The 13825-nt window shown below is 41.1% G+C and overlaps 1 protein-coding gene across 3 annotated transcripts in view; it reads left to right on the forward strand.

The window, feature by feature from the left end:
• Window positions 1-13825, forward strand: part of LOC132396863 (choline transporter-like protein 1) — a 116587-nt gene that overhangs the window by 20415 nt on the left and 82347 nt on the right. The gene's annotated exons all lie outside the window — the stretch shown is intronic.

Below are 13825 nucleotides of genomic sequence, written 5' to 3' on the forward strand. Positions count from 1 at the left end.
TGGAAAGAAGTTTAGAATCAAGGTCTTTGAATGAGTAAAGCTTAGTAACATGCGAGTCGAGAGATTTGAGGTTTTGATTTACACAAATTTTAATTGGTCCTTCTCCAATGGGTAGGGGGCTAAGTAGTTTATAGAACAGAAGATTAAAAGATGAAAATTGAAATTCAATTTTGAATCTAAGCAATCTCCCATGCTCTATTGGACTATGCAGATTACTTTAATGCACTGGAGAGAGAGTATGCATGAAGTTAAAGTCTGATACACTGGATATAAACTGGTGTATGGTTTACAGAGAGGCTTGGAAAATACTGCTGTTTCTAAAAAAAAAACTGATGAGTTACTAATATGATGGGTGGGGTAAACAAATCAAGTACTTTTTCCAGGGTTTGTGGTCTCTAGAGATGGATTCAACAGGTTTAGGGTGGAGGATAGAAGAAGTCGCGTATGTTATTCTAGTTATTAAGCTTGCAGAAAATGCTATAGTAATTGGTGCTTGATAATATCACTTTTTTAAAAAAGGTAATTCTGTAGAAGCAAGAAGGGTTTTGTGAATAGAGAGAGTAAATAGTGTTAAATTTCCATTCAGATTAGACACTCATCAGCTGTTAGTGATGAGGCCAAGAAAGTTCTTTTATTTATAATCTTGTTTTGATTATGTAAGCTGTAGTAAAACCTCAGAGTCAGAGGATTTGGAATTAATGTTCATAAACCTTTAAACAATTTAACTTGATGTTGTCCAGAACAAGGCAGTCCATTTGATTGGTGCCCCATCCAACATCCTGTGTATTTATTTCCTGCACCACCATTGCATAGAGACTGTAGTGTGGCTTTGATGCATTTACCAAGGCATCTCTAACATCACCTCCTAAATTCACAATCTCAGTGACCAGGAACTCCAGTACACGGAAAAACTACACACTGCATGTTCCTTTCCATATGTCATGCCATTTGAGATTTCTGTGTTTGATCCAGAGTCTGGAGTTCCCCTCCCAAAAGCTGTGGAAGCACATTGGCGAAAAGAACTACAATAAAGCTGCTTACCAGCCTTTCCAGGTGACAAGAAATGAGCAATAAATACTATCCTTACAAGTAATGCCCAGATCCTGAAGAATGAAAGTAGACGATGGTGTGCTAAGTTGTACAGATGATCATTTGGTATTGGCAGCATCAGCTCAAACTTAATTCCTGTGAAAGGTCATTAACCAATATTAGTGTTATTTCTTTCTTCAGGACAGTGCTTTGACTTGTTGAGTATCAATTTCTATATTTTGAGATTTACAGTGTCTTTGTTTTATTGTAGATCTGTGCTAGAAAAAAGTGATTAATAAAAGGGTGACGGGCTCAACCCAAAATGTCAATGGAGCATTTCCTTTCATACATCCTGCCTGACACACTGACTTCCTCCAGAGCTTTGTGTGTTACTTCCAATTTCCTGTATTTGTTGTCTTGTGTCTTTTAGTTAAAAGTGTGCCTCCTTTTTAAGAGTTTCATAGCTAATACAAACTGAACCATAAATGAAAGGAAGACTATAAACTGAATGGCTATTTCTTGTATTGTCTATTATGACTGCAGGGTAACCAATGCACAGTTAGGATGACAGAAGAAAGGCAGAGTGATTATATCCACAGTCATCTGTATGTGTGGATGGCCACAAGGAGGTCTTCTAACTACTGTACCATCCACACTAAGAGATAAAGGCAGTCATGAGAGAATGTTGAATCTCTTAATGGAGAAATAATAGCCAGATCATTAGTATTTTTTAAAGCTTGACACATACCAAAGAGCTAGTACTAGATTATATCTAGCAAATGTCATAGTAAAGTTGAAAGATTGAGGGTTATAATTAATCATAGGATTAATCATTTAATCATGGGATAATCATATGAATGCAGGTGGTGTTGGGTCCTATTTCTAAGAAACAGTGTTCTACCATTCAGGACCATCCAGAAGTGGGTTACAAGAGTGATCCTGGGAATGAAAGGGTTACCTTGTAAGGAGTGTTTGATGGCTTGTAATGACTCAAATGTAGAGTGGAGGGGTGAGGAAACTCATTGAAATCTACCAAATAGTGGAAGGCCTAGACAGAGTTAACGTAGAGAGGATGTGTATCATAGTCGGAGACTTCAGGACCACAGGGCACAACATCAGAATAGAGGAACGTCCATGTAGAGCAGAGATGAGGAGGAATTTCTGTATCCAGAAGGTAGTGAATCTGTGGAATTCAATGCCAAGATGGCTGTGGAGGCAAAGTCATTCGGTGTACTTAAGTCAAAGGTTCATAAGTTCTTAATTAGTAAAGGCAGCAAAGATTACAGGGAGAAGGCAGAATGAGGTTGAGCGGGAAAATAAATCACAAGATCAAATGGCAGAGCAGACTTGATGGGCTAAATGGTCTAATTCTGCTCCTGTGTCTTATGGTCTTGCTCTGCACTCAGAGGCATGGACTGATTAAATATGGTCTTCATAGCTTTAAAGGGAGATTATAATTGACTGAAATGAGAAACTAGGTGTAAATAATGGTAATGTAATTGAGATACATCCAGTGATGACTTTATTAAGTATCTCCTGTACCTAATAAAGTGGCCACTGAGTGTATGTTTCTGGATTTCTGCTGTTGTAGATCATCCATTTCAAGGTCTGATGTGTTGTGCATTCAAAATGCTCTTTACAGAACTGGAAGTTGGTTTTTGGGGTGTTACTTTTTTTTTATAGAGCTAGCTGCTTTTTTGGGTAGCCATCTAGTTTTGGGTTGTGAGGGTGGGGTGGATTCTCCAGTACCAACATTATCTATTGTTTTTTTTTGTTTTTCCTTGTTTTCAATATCTATATCTTGTTATCTATAACTTGTGGTTATTTGAGTTACTTTTTCCTTTTTGTCAGTGTGAACCAGTTTGCTCGTTCTCCTCTGACCTCTCTCATTAGGAAGGTGATTTTACACACAGAACTGCTGCTCACATGTTTTGCTTTTCACGCCATTCTCTCTGAATTCTAGAGATTGGTGTGCATGAAAATCCCAGGAGATCAGCAGTTTCTGAGTTACTCAAACCACCTATCACCAACAATCGTTTCACGATCAGAGTCACATAGATCACACTTCTTCCCCATTCCGATCAATTGAACATCTAAACCATGTCTGCATGATGTTATGCATTGTTGCTGCCATATGATTGGTTGATTAGATGTTTGCATTAGCAAACAGGTGTACAGGTGTACCTAATTAAAGTGGCCACTGAGTTTATATTCATGAACTTAAGTAGATCTTTGTCAAGGTCCCACATGGGAGAAAAGTTTAAAAGGTAGTATTCTGTGGGCTCAAGGACAATTTAATAAATTGAATCTGGAATTAGCTTGGTAATAGGAGGCACATGGGGTCAGGAGTAGGCCATTGCGTCCATCGATCCTGTTCTGTCATTCAATAAGATCGTAGCTGATCTGGCCATTGACTCATCTCCACCTGCCTGCCTTGTCCCCTTAATCCTTAATTCCTCTACTATGCAAAAATCTATCCAATCTTGGATTAAATATATTTACTGAGGTAGCCCCCATTGCTTCATTGGGCAGAGAATTCCACAGATTCACTATTCTTTGGGAAAAGCAGTTCCTCCTCATCTCCATTCTAAATTACTTCCCCAAATCTTGAGACTATGTCCCCTAGTTCTAGTCTCACCTGCTAGTGTAAACAACTGTCCTGCCTCTAACTTATCTAGAAGAAGAAGAAGAAATTGTCTTTCAAATCATGTGAGAGCATAGGCTGTCAACTTTTTTGCTGTTAATGTTTCTGTAGCAGGCAATTTCTTTCTTTTTTTTTAACAAGGTTGAGTTGCTAGCTTGATGCTCAACCCAGCATGGATAGAATGTGTGCATGGGAGCCGGCTGGTTTTGAACTCAGGACCTTCAGCCCCGAAGTCCAGCACTGATGCCACTACACCACCAGTTGGCTATCTTATCTATCCCTTTCATAATTTTATATGTTTCTATAAGATCTCCTCTCATTCTTCTGAATTCCAGTGAGTGCAGTCCCAGGTGACTCAATCACTTCTCATGGTCTAACCCCCTCATCTCTGGAATCAACCTGGTGAACCTCCTCTGCATTACCTCCAAATCCTCCTTCAAGTAAGGAGACCAGAACTCCACGCAGTACTCCAGACAACATACACAAACGCTGGAGGAACTCAGCAGGCCAGGCAGCATCTATGGGGAAAAAAGTACAATCAATGTTTTGGGCTGAAACCATTTGGCAGGACTAAAAAAAAAGCTGAGGAGTAGATTTGAAAGTTGGGGGGAGGGGAGAGAGAAATGCTAGGTGAAACTTGGAGGGGCAGGGATGAAGCAGCCTTGAAGCAGGGTTGAGGAAGTTGATTGGTGAAAGAGAGAAGGAGAGAAGGTCATGAAAGAAAGAGAAAGGTTGGGGGGGGGGAAGCAGCAGAAGGAGGTGATGGGTGAGCAAGGAGATAACATGAGAGGGGGACAAGGGGATGGGAAATGGTTGGGGGGTAAGCATTGCTGGATGTTTAAGAAAATCCATGTTCATGCCATCAGTTTGGAGGTTAACCAAATTAAATATAAGGTGTTGCTCCTCCAACCCAAGTGTGGCCTTATCATGACAGTGGATCCAACTGGATCCCACCATAAAACACATCTCCCCCCCCCCTCCCCCAACTTCCTTTCCGTAGGGATCCTTCCCTACGTGACTCGCTTGTCTGTTCGTCCCTCCCCACTTACCTCCGTCCTGGCACTTACCCTTGCAAGCAGAACAGGTGCTACACCTGCCCCTACACCTTCTCCCTCGCTACCATTCAGGGTCCCAAACAGTCCCTCCAGGTGAGGCGACACTTCACCTGTGAGTCTGTTGGAGTCATATACTGTGTTTGGTGCTTGCAGTGTGGCCTTTTGGATATCGGTGAGACCCGCCGTAGATTGTGACTCCACTTTGCTGAGCATCCACACTCTGTCTGCCAAAACTAGTAGGATCTCCCAGTGGCAACCCATTTTAATTCCACTTCCCATTCCCTTTCCGATAATGTCCATGGTCTCCTCCACTGTGTACAGCAGCATGCTGCAATTTTTTACTATTTAAATTATAATCTCCTCTTTCATTTTTCCTTCCAAAGTGATGATCTTGCATTTACCAACATTGTACTCCATCTGCCAGACCCTTACCCATCTCTCTGCAGACTCTTCGTATCTTCTGCGCAATTTGATTTTCTGCTCAATTTAGTATCATCAGCAGACTTAGATACACTATACTTAGTCCCTTCTTCCAGATCGTTAATGTATATCATGAACAGTTGTGGGCCCAGCACCGACCCCTGTGGCACCACCGCTCACCAGAGTAATTCCCATGTATCCCAATTGTCTGTTTTCTGTTAGTTAACCAATCCTCTATCCATACTAATGCATCACCCCTTCCCCAACTCTATGAATCCTTATGAAAACACACACACACAGAATGCTGGAGGAACTCAGGCCTGGCAGCGTCAATGGAGAACAGTAAACATTTGATTTTTCATGCCAAGAGCCTTCAACAGAACTGAAGGAAAAAGAAGAGTCAGAGTAAGAAGGTTGGGGAGGGGCGAGGGAAGGAAGAACTACTAGGTAGTAGGTGATAGGTGAAACTGGAAGAAGGGGAGGGTTGAAGTACAGAGCTGGGAAGTTGATTGGTGAAAGAGATAAAAGACAAGGGGGGGAATCTGACTGGAGAGGACGAAAGACCAAGGAAGAAAGGGAAGGTAGAGGAGCACCAGATAGAGGTGGTGGGCAGGTAATGAGATAAGGTAAGAGAGGGGAATGGGGAATGGTGAAAGTGAGGGGTTGCCATTATTGGAAGTTTGAGAAATTGATGTTCACGCCGTCAGGTTGGAGGCTACCCAGATGGTAGCCTCCATCTTGAGGACAGGAACATCAATTTCTCACTCTCTGAATTCCAGCATCTGCAGCTTTTCTCTTGTTTTTGAATGGCCTGGGTCGTGAGAATCTTTGATGGATGCTACTTTCCTATGACAGCATTTCATGTCGATGTGCTTACTGTTCACATGGCTTTACCCGTAATCCACTACCTTTTATAGGATTTTCCATTCAAAGGCATTGGTGTTCCTATACCAGGTCATAATGCAGCCAGTTGATACACTCTCCACGACACATCTATAGAAATTTGTTGAAGTTCTGGGTGTCACAGAGATTAATGATGGTTTCCTTGCTGTTTTTTTGTATACAAAACCCCTTTTACCAGATGTCTCTGGAGATGTGGCTCTTTAGCCTCTACTACAGGCACTGGACTAGGGTGAGATAACCACCTTTCTCAAACTCCATAAAGTAGGGTCGGTATGACTTGCAATCCACCAAAACTGGGAAGTTAGGATGTCTTGACCACCTGAACCCTGATCTGTGTGAATACTGTATAAATACTGCTCCCATCCAATTAGCCATTGGCAAGAAATAACAAAACATACACTGCATACAATTATAAAGAAAGTATATTTACAAATTTCAACTTTATCAAACAGTAGGAAAAAGAGAAGTTAACCCAGTCCAAATGTGCTCATAAGTTGGGAGCTCATCTTGAGGTTTTCTTTTATTTGTGTGCTGGAGCCACGGTCTGCATGAAAGCACACATCACCTTATAAATGTCACTTGAAATCCATTTCGAACAAACTGACTCCCCCACTGAAGTACTGGTCCTTCTTCCTCGAAGCCATTCATCTGCACAAAACACCTCGTGCAGCAGGGATGGCATCCTCAGCCATCTTCCCTCCTGTCGTCTCCCAGCTCCCACCGAAAAGACCTTGACCCTCACCAGTGGCCATCAGAAAGCCTCTCCACCCAACGTTCTTCAGAACCTTCTCCCAGTTCCATCATCCTGATTGGCTGATGCAGCTTTCCCTTTTAGCTCACACACAAATATGCTAGAAGCAAGAAATGACTGCTCTTACAGAACTGCTGAAATGAAATCCCTGCAGCATTGCAGTAAAAATCTTAACCAGAGTATTACATATACATTAATGATACAATGTGAATGTTAGAAATATGATTAGTATATTTACAGATGACATAAAACTTGGTGTGTTGTTCATGAGGAGGATAGTGCTTGGCTACAGAACCAAATTGGAGTTGATATGATATACAGAGCAATGGCTCATGGAATTTAATCCACAGCTGGGGTGATGCATTTTGAGAGACCTGTTAAGGCTCAGGTAGATGCAATGAATGATACTAGGAAGTACTTACAGAGGGCCTCTTTGTCAGTGTCCAAGGTTCATGAAAGCTGCAGCAGCAAGGCATACACAATACTTGTTTTTACTATTTGAGACGTAGGATATAAGAACAGGGAGGTTATAAAACATTAATTAGGTTACAGCAGGAGCATTGTGTGCCACTTTAGTCACCACACTGTTAAAAGGATGTGTTTGCACTAAAGACAATGCAGAGAAGATTCACCATGAGTTTTGCCTGTGATGGAGCATTTCAGCTGTGAAGAGAAACTCAACAGGCTGAATTTGTTTTCCTTGGAGCAGAGTGTGTTCTGAGGAATCTGACAGAGATGGATAAAATTATTGGGGATGCAGACTGGATTGTGAGAAACTTTTCCCTTGACATGAGTGTCTATTAACCAGAAAATAAGTGGTTTAAAAGCTTGGAGACAGAAAATTTGAAGAAGAAATCTTGAATGAAGAGTGTGATTAGAATCCATCTTGGTAGTGGAAGCTCTCAATATTTAAGAACTTGTTTAGATAGGCTGTTGGTAGAATGCTGCAAAATGGGATTAATAGATCTGTGTATTTGATAACCACCACAGATGCTAGGGCTGAAGGACCTGTTTCCATGCTTAATGACAGTGACCATTCAGTAATCACAACATGATTTCCTCTACAACAAGGAAAATTAATCATAGATTATGTAATTGATTTACACAGCACCACCCTTTAGCACACAATGTCAGGAATAGTGCTTCCTTATGGTATGAATTTCTATCTGAAAACTTACTGTTTTGCAGGCTAGTTCAAATCCAATTTTGCGCTCTTTTAGTAAATTACTGTGTTTTAACATTGTGAAGTTCTATTTAACCCTAGGTTGTTTTGAAACTCCACTCATTTGCACATCTCTGTTCTAAGTTTATTGGGGATCAATCCTGTCTCCAGTTAACTTTTAAGGTGCTAAAGTTTGTTCTATATCCTCCTATTCCTCTAGTTATGCAGAATTTCTGTTTTGCTGGGCGGGGTGTACATTGCGATAGAAACCGAGTTATAGGAAATGATGATGTATGTTTAATTTTCACAATTCGGAACTATAGTATACAATAGTTCCTGAAAAAAATTGGTCACTGGAATTACCATAGCAGAAAGAGGTCACTTATAGAAACATAGAAAATAGGTGCAGAAGTAGGCCATTCGGCCCTTTGAGCCTGCACCGCCATTCAGTATAATCATAGCTGATCATCCAACTCAGAACCCTGTACCTGCTTTCTCTCCATACCCCTTGATCTCTTTAGCCACAAGGGCCATATCTAACTTCCTCTTAAATATAGCCAATGAACTGGCCTCAGCTGTTTCCTGTTTCAGAGAGTTCCACAGATTCACCACACTCTGTGTGAAGAAGTTTTTCCTGATCTCGGTCCTAAGAGGCTTCCCCTTTATTCTTAAACTGTGACTCCTCGATTTGGACTTCCCCAGCATCGGAAACAATTTTCCTGCATCTAGCCTGTCCAATCCCTTTAGAATTTTATATGTTTCAATAAGATCCCCCCTCAATCTTCTAAATTCCAGTGAGTATGCTTCATATGAATCAGTCATCTTATTTTGCCAGCATAATTTTTTTTCTTCCCTGTGCTCATGGATATTTCCTTTGTGCCTCTGCATTTTTAATCTCAACATACCAAGTGCTGGTGAATTGGTGAATGTGTTCATTACTTAGAATTCTACAGTCTGAGGGAAGTTTGTTCAGTTAATTTTCAATTAAAGTTTCTGCATTACCCATGATGTTTTCCTTTAGATGTCCTGGTCTTCTGAACAACTCTGAAATCTGACTCTGTAAGATTGGACCTTATTTGGAATACCAAACAGGAAATCTGGATCTAATGAATTATAGACTGGATCTGCAAATACTGTTCCTCATCCTGGGTGCATAAATTGCCACTAACCTGAAAATAGAGAGGTCCAGAAATAGAAGAGTTAATTATAATTCTATGTCCCACAATGTCACATCCTAGAATATGCAGGCAAACCAAACTACACCTAATGGGTTGTCTTAACCATTAATATTTGAAAAAGTTAACCAAATTGCGCAATAAACAAACAGGTTCTGCCTCTATCCATTCAGTAGGTTTTGATATGAGGTAGAGAAATCTTCAGGGCTGAAACTACCAAATATCTGCACTTACTTTTAAGAGCTAACTGGAATGCTTTGAGAGGTTGGTCATGACTAGACTGAACTTCTGCCTCAGCAAGAACCTGGACCCACTGCAATTTGCCTATCACCACAATAGATCAACGGCAGGTGCAGTCTCAATGCCACACAGCTTTAGACCATCTGGACAACACAAACACCTATGTCAGGATGCTGTTCATTGACTATATCTCTGCATTTAATACCATCAATCCCACAATCATGATGGAGAAGTTGTAGAACCGGGGGCTCTGTACCTCCCTCTGCAATTGGATCCTCGACTTCCTAAACGGAAGACCACAATCTGTGCGGATTGGTGATAACATCTCCTCCTCGCTGACGATCAACATTAGTGCACCTTGGGGGTGTGTGCTTAGCCCACCGCTCTGCTCTCTGTATACACATGACTGTGTGGCTAGGCATAGCTCAAATACCGTCTATAAATTTGCTGAAGGTACAACCATTGTTGGTAGAATCTCAGGTGGTGAAGAGAGAGTGTACAGGAGTGAGTTATGCCAACTAGTGGAATGGTACTGCAGCAACAACCTGGCTTTCAATGTCAGTAAGATGAAAAAGCTGATTGTGGACTTTAGGAAGGGTAAGATGAAGGAACACATACCAATCCTCTTCGAGGGATCAAAATTGGAGAGAGTGAGCAGCTTCAAATTCCTGGGTGTCAAGATCTCTGAGGATCTAACCTGGTCGCAACATATCAATACAGTTATAAAGAAGGCAAAAAAGTGTCTATACTTCATTAGGAGTTTGAAGAGATTTAGCATGTCAACAAATACACTCAAAACTTCTATAGATGTACTGTGGAGAGCATTCTGACAGGCTGCATCATTGTTTGGTATGGGTGGCTGGGGGCTACCACATAGGACCGAAAGAAGCTGGAGAGGGTTGTAAGTCTAGTTAGCTCCATCTTGGGTACTAGCCTACAAAGTGCTCAGGACATCTTTTGGGACTGGTGTCTCAGAAAGGCAGCATCCATTATTAAAGATGTCCAGCACGCAGGGCATGCCCTTTTCTTACTGTTACCATCAGGTAGGAGGTACAGAAGTCTAAAGGCACACACTCGGCGATTCAGGAACAGCTTCTTCTCCTCTGCCATTTGATTCCTAAATGGACATTGAACCCTTGGACACTACCTCACTTTACAGTATTTCTGTTTTTGCACATTTTTAATCTATTCAATAAATGTAATTGATTTACTTGTTTATTCTTTATTTTATTTATTATTATTTTTTCTCTCTGCTAGATTACGTATTGCATTGAACTGCTGCTGCTAAGCTAACAAATTCCATATCACAAGCTGGTGATAGTAAATCTGATTCTGGTGTCAGATTGCAAGAGAGGGAATTTGTTGAATGCCAATGAGATGGCTTTTTAGAGCAGCTTGTCCTTGAGACTGCTCATGTAAAAGCCATCTTAAATTGGGTGTTATGTAGTAACCCAGATCTTACTAATGAGCTTAATGTAAAGGAACCTTTAGGAGGCGGTAATCATAATATGATTAAACTTGTACTGCAGTTTGAAAGGGAGAAGCATAAGTCACATTTATCAATATCACAACAGAATGAAGGGAATTACAGAGGCATGAAAAAGGAGCTTGCCAAAGTGGATTGGAGGAGGATACTAGCGAGGATAACGGCACAGCAGAATTGGCTGAACTTTCTAGGAATAGTTCACAAGGCGCATGATCCATATGTCCCAAGAAGTTGCTATCAAGTGGCAGGGGTAGGCAACTGAGGCTGACAAGGGAAGTTGAGGACTGCATAAAAGCCAAGGAAAGAGCATATAAGGTAGCAAAAGTGATTAGGAAGTTGAATGATTGGGGAACTTTAAAATCCAACAAAAGGCACCAAAAAAGCTGTAAGAAGGGAAAAGATAAAATGTAAGGGCAAACTGGTCAATAATATTAAGCAGCATACCAAACATTTTTGAGTACGTAAAAGGGATATTGGATGACTGGAAAATGATGCTGCTGAAGTAGTAATGGGGGACAAAGAAATGGTAGCTGAACTTAATGGGTATTTTGCATTAGTCTTCACTGTGGAAGACACTAGTAGTGTGCCAAAGGTCCATGAGTGCCATCGCTGTTCCAAAGGAAAAAGTGCTAGGCAAACTCAAAGGTCCTAAGGTGGATAAGTCAACTGCACTAGATGGCTTACATCCCAGAGTCCTGAGAGAGGTTGTTGAAACGATAACGGATGAGTTGGTCATGATCTTGCAATGATCACTTGACTCATGGTCCGGGAGGACTGGAAGATGCAAATATCACACCATTCTTTAAGAAGGAAGAAAGGCAAAAGAAATTATAGACCAGTTAGTTTAACCTCAGTGGCTGGGAAAATGTTGGAGTCTATTATTAAGGGTGAGGTTTTGGGGCATTTGTAGACTAATGATAAAATAAGTCAAAGTCAGCATGGTTTCTGTAAAGGGAAATCTTGCCTGACAAATCTGTTAGAGTTCTTCGAGGAAATAAGTAGAATGGATGAAGGAGAGGCAATGGATGTCATTTACATCGATTTTCAGAAGGTATTTGATAAGGTGCCATACATGAAATTGCTTAACAAGATAAAATCTGATAGCATTGCAAGAAAGATACTGGCATGGATGGAGGTATGGCTGACAGGCAGGAAGCAGCATGTGGGAAGAAAGGTTTTTTTTCTAGTTGGCTGCCAGTGACTAGTAGTGTTCTTCAGGGATCAGTATTGGGACCTCTGCTTTTCAAATTGTTTGTCAATGATTTGGATAATGGAATTGATTGCTTTGTGGCAAAGTTTGCGGATGATACGAAGATAGGTGGAAGGCTAGGTAGTGCCGAGGAAGCAATGCGTTTGCAGTAGGATTTGGACAAATTGGAAGAATGAGCATAAAAGTGGCAGGTGGAATACAGTGTTGGGAAGTGTATGATGTATTTTGGTAAAAGGAACAGTACTGTGGAGTATTATCTAAATGGGGAGAAAGTTCAAACATCAGAAGTGCAGAGGGAATTAGGAGTCCTCATGTAAGACTTCCAGAAGGGTAATTTATAGGTTGAGTCTGTGGTAAAGAAGACTAATGCAATGCTGGCATTTATTTCAAGGGGAATGGATTATAAATGCAAGGAAATATGCTGAGGCGTTATAAGACGGTAGTCAGGCCACACTTGAAATATTGTCAATAGTTTTGGCCCGCATATCTCAGAAAAGATGTGTTGTCATTGGGAGAGTCTAGAGCAGGTTCACAAGGATAATTCTGGGAATGAAGGGGTTAATGTATGAGGAGCATTTTGCAGCTTTGGGCCTGTACTCACTGGAATTTAGAATAATGTGGTGGGGGGTGGGATCTCACTGAAACCTACTGAATGTTGAAAGGACTAGATAGGACGGATATGGAGAGGATGTTTTCTATGTTGGGGGTATCCAGAACTAGAGGTACAGCCTTAAAATTAAGAAGCAATCTTTTAGAATAGAGGTAAGGAGGAATTTTTTTAACTAGAGTGTAGTGAATCTGTGGAATGCTCTGCCATAGACTGCGGTGGAGGCCAAGTCCATGGAGATATTTAAGGCAGAAGTGATGGATATGGCGAGAAGACAGGTGTATGGGGTTGAGTGGGATCCAGGATCAGCCATGATGGAATACTTGATGGGCTGAATGGCCTAATTCTGCTCCAACATTTTATGGTCCTGTGCTTCACATAGATCTTATAGTTGAGGTTATGTCCTTGAAAATTGTGACTACAGATGATGCACAACAAAATATTTTTCCACTCCTTTGATCTTCTTATTGGTAATTTTATGCAAGATGCAATGAGGAGCAGTGTAACTGCAGATTTTTCCTTATGTTGAGGTGATCTTTTCAGAAATGTTCTATCTTGAATGGTTTTCCAGAATTTTGAAGCTAGGTTATAAGAGGATGACTTCTGCATAGAAGTATGCCATACCAATGTTAACTTTAGTCCAACTTGTGCTCCAGCTAGGATCTTAGCTGAATGAAATCACATGAATCATAGCACAAAACTAAAAATTACTCTTCTGTTTCTGTGTCTATATAAAATTCACAGTTAAAGTTGAACCTGCCTGCCCAATGCCTCCCTCTGGTGCTCCTCCCCCCTTTTCTTTTATCCATAGCCTTCTGTACACACCTATTAGATTGTCTCTTCTCCAGCCTTGTATCTCTTTCACCAATCATCCCCAGCTTTTTACGTCACCCCCCCCCCCCAAAAAAAAACCTGGTTTTACCTATCACTACTCTTTTTTTTTCTCCAGTCCTGCTGAAGCATCTCAGACCAAAACATCAACTGTACTCTTTTCCATAGATGCTGTGATGAGCAAACCAGGCTGAGATGGGGTCCAGAGTTGACCCCCTGTGAACTATGCTGCTAATGAGAGAGAGAGAGAAGAAGGGGGGGGAGGCATCCTGCTGCAGATGAGAGAGGGAGAGAGAGAGACATTTAATATTA

Source organism: Hypanus sabinus, chromosome 7, assembly GCF_030144855.1.
Source record: "Hypanus sabinus isolate sHypSab1 chromosome 7, sHypSab1.hap1, whole genome shotgun sequence".
NCBI classification, from domain to species: domain Eukaryota; kingdom Metazoa; phylum Chordata; class Chondrichthyes; order Myliobatiformes; family Dasyatidae; genus Hypanus; species Hypanus sabinus.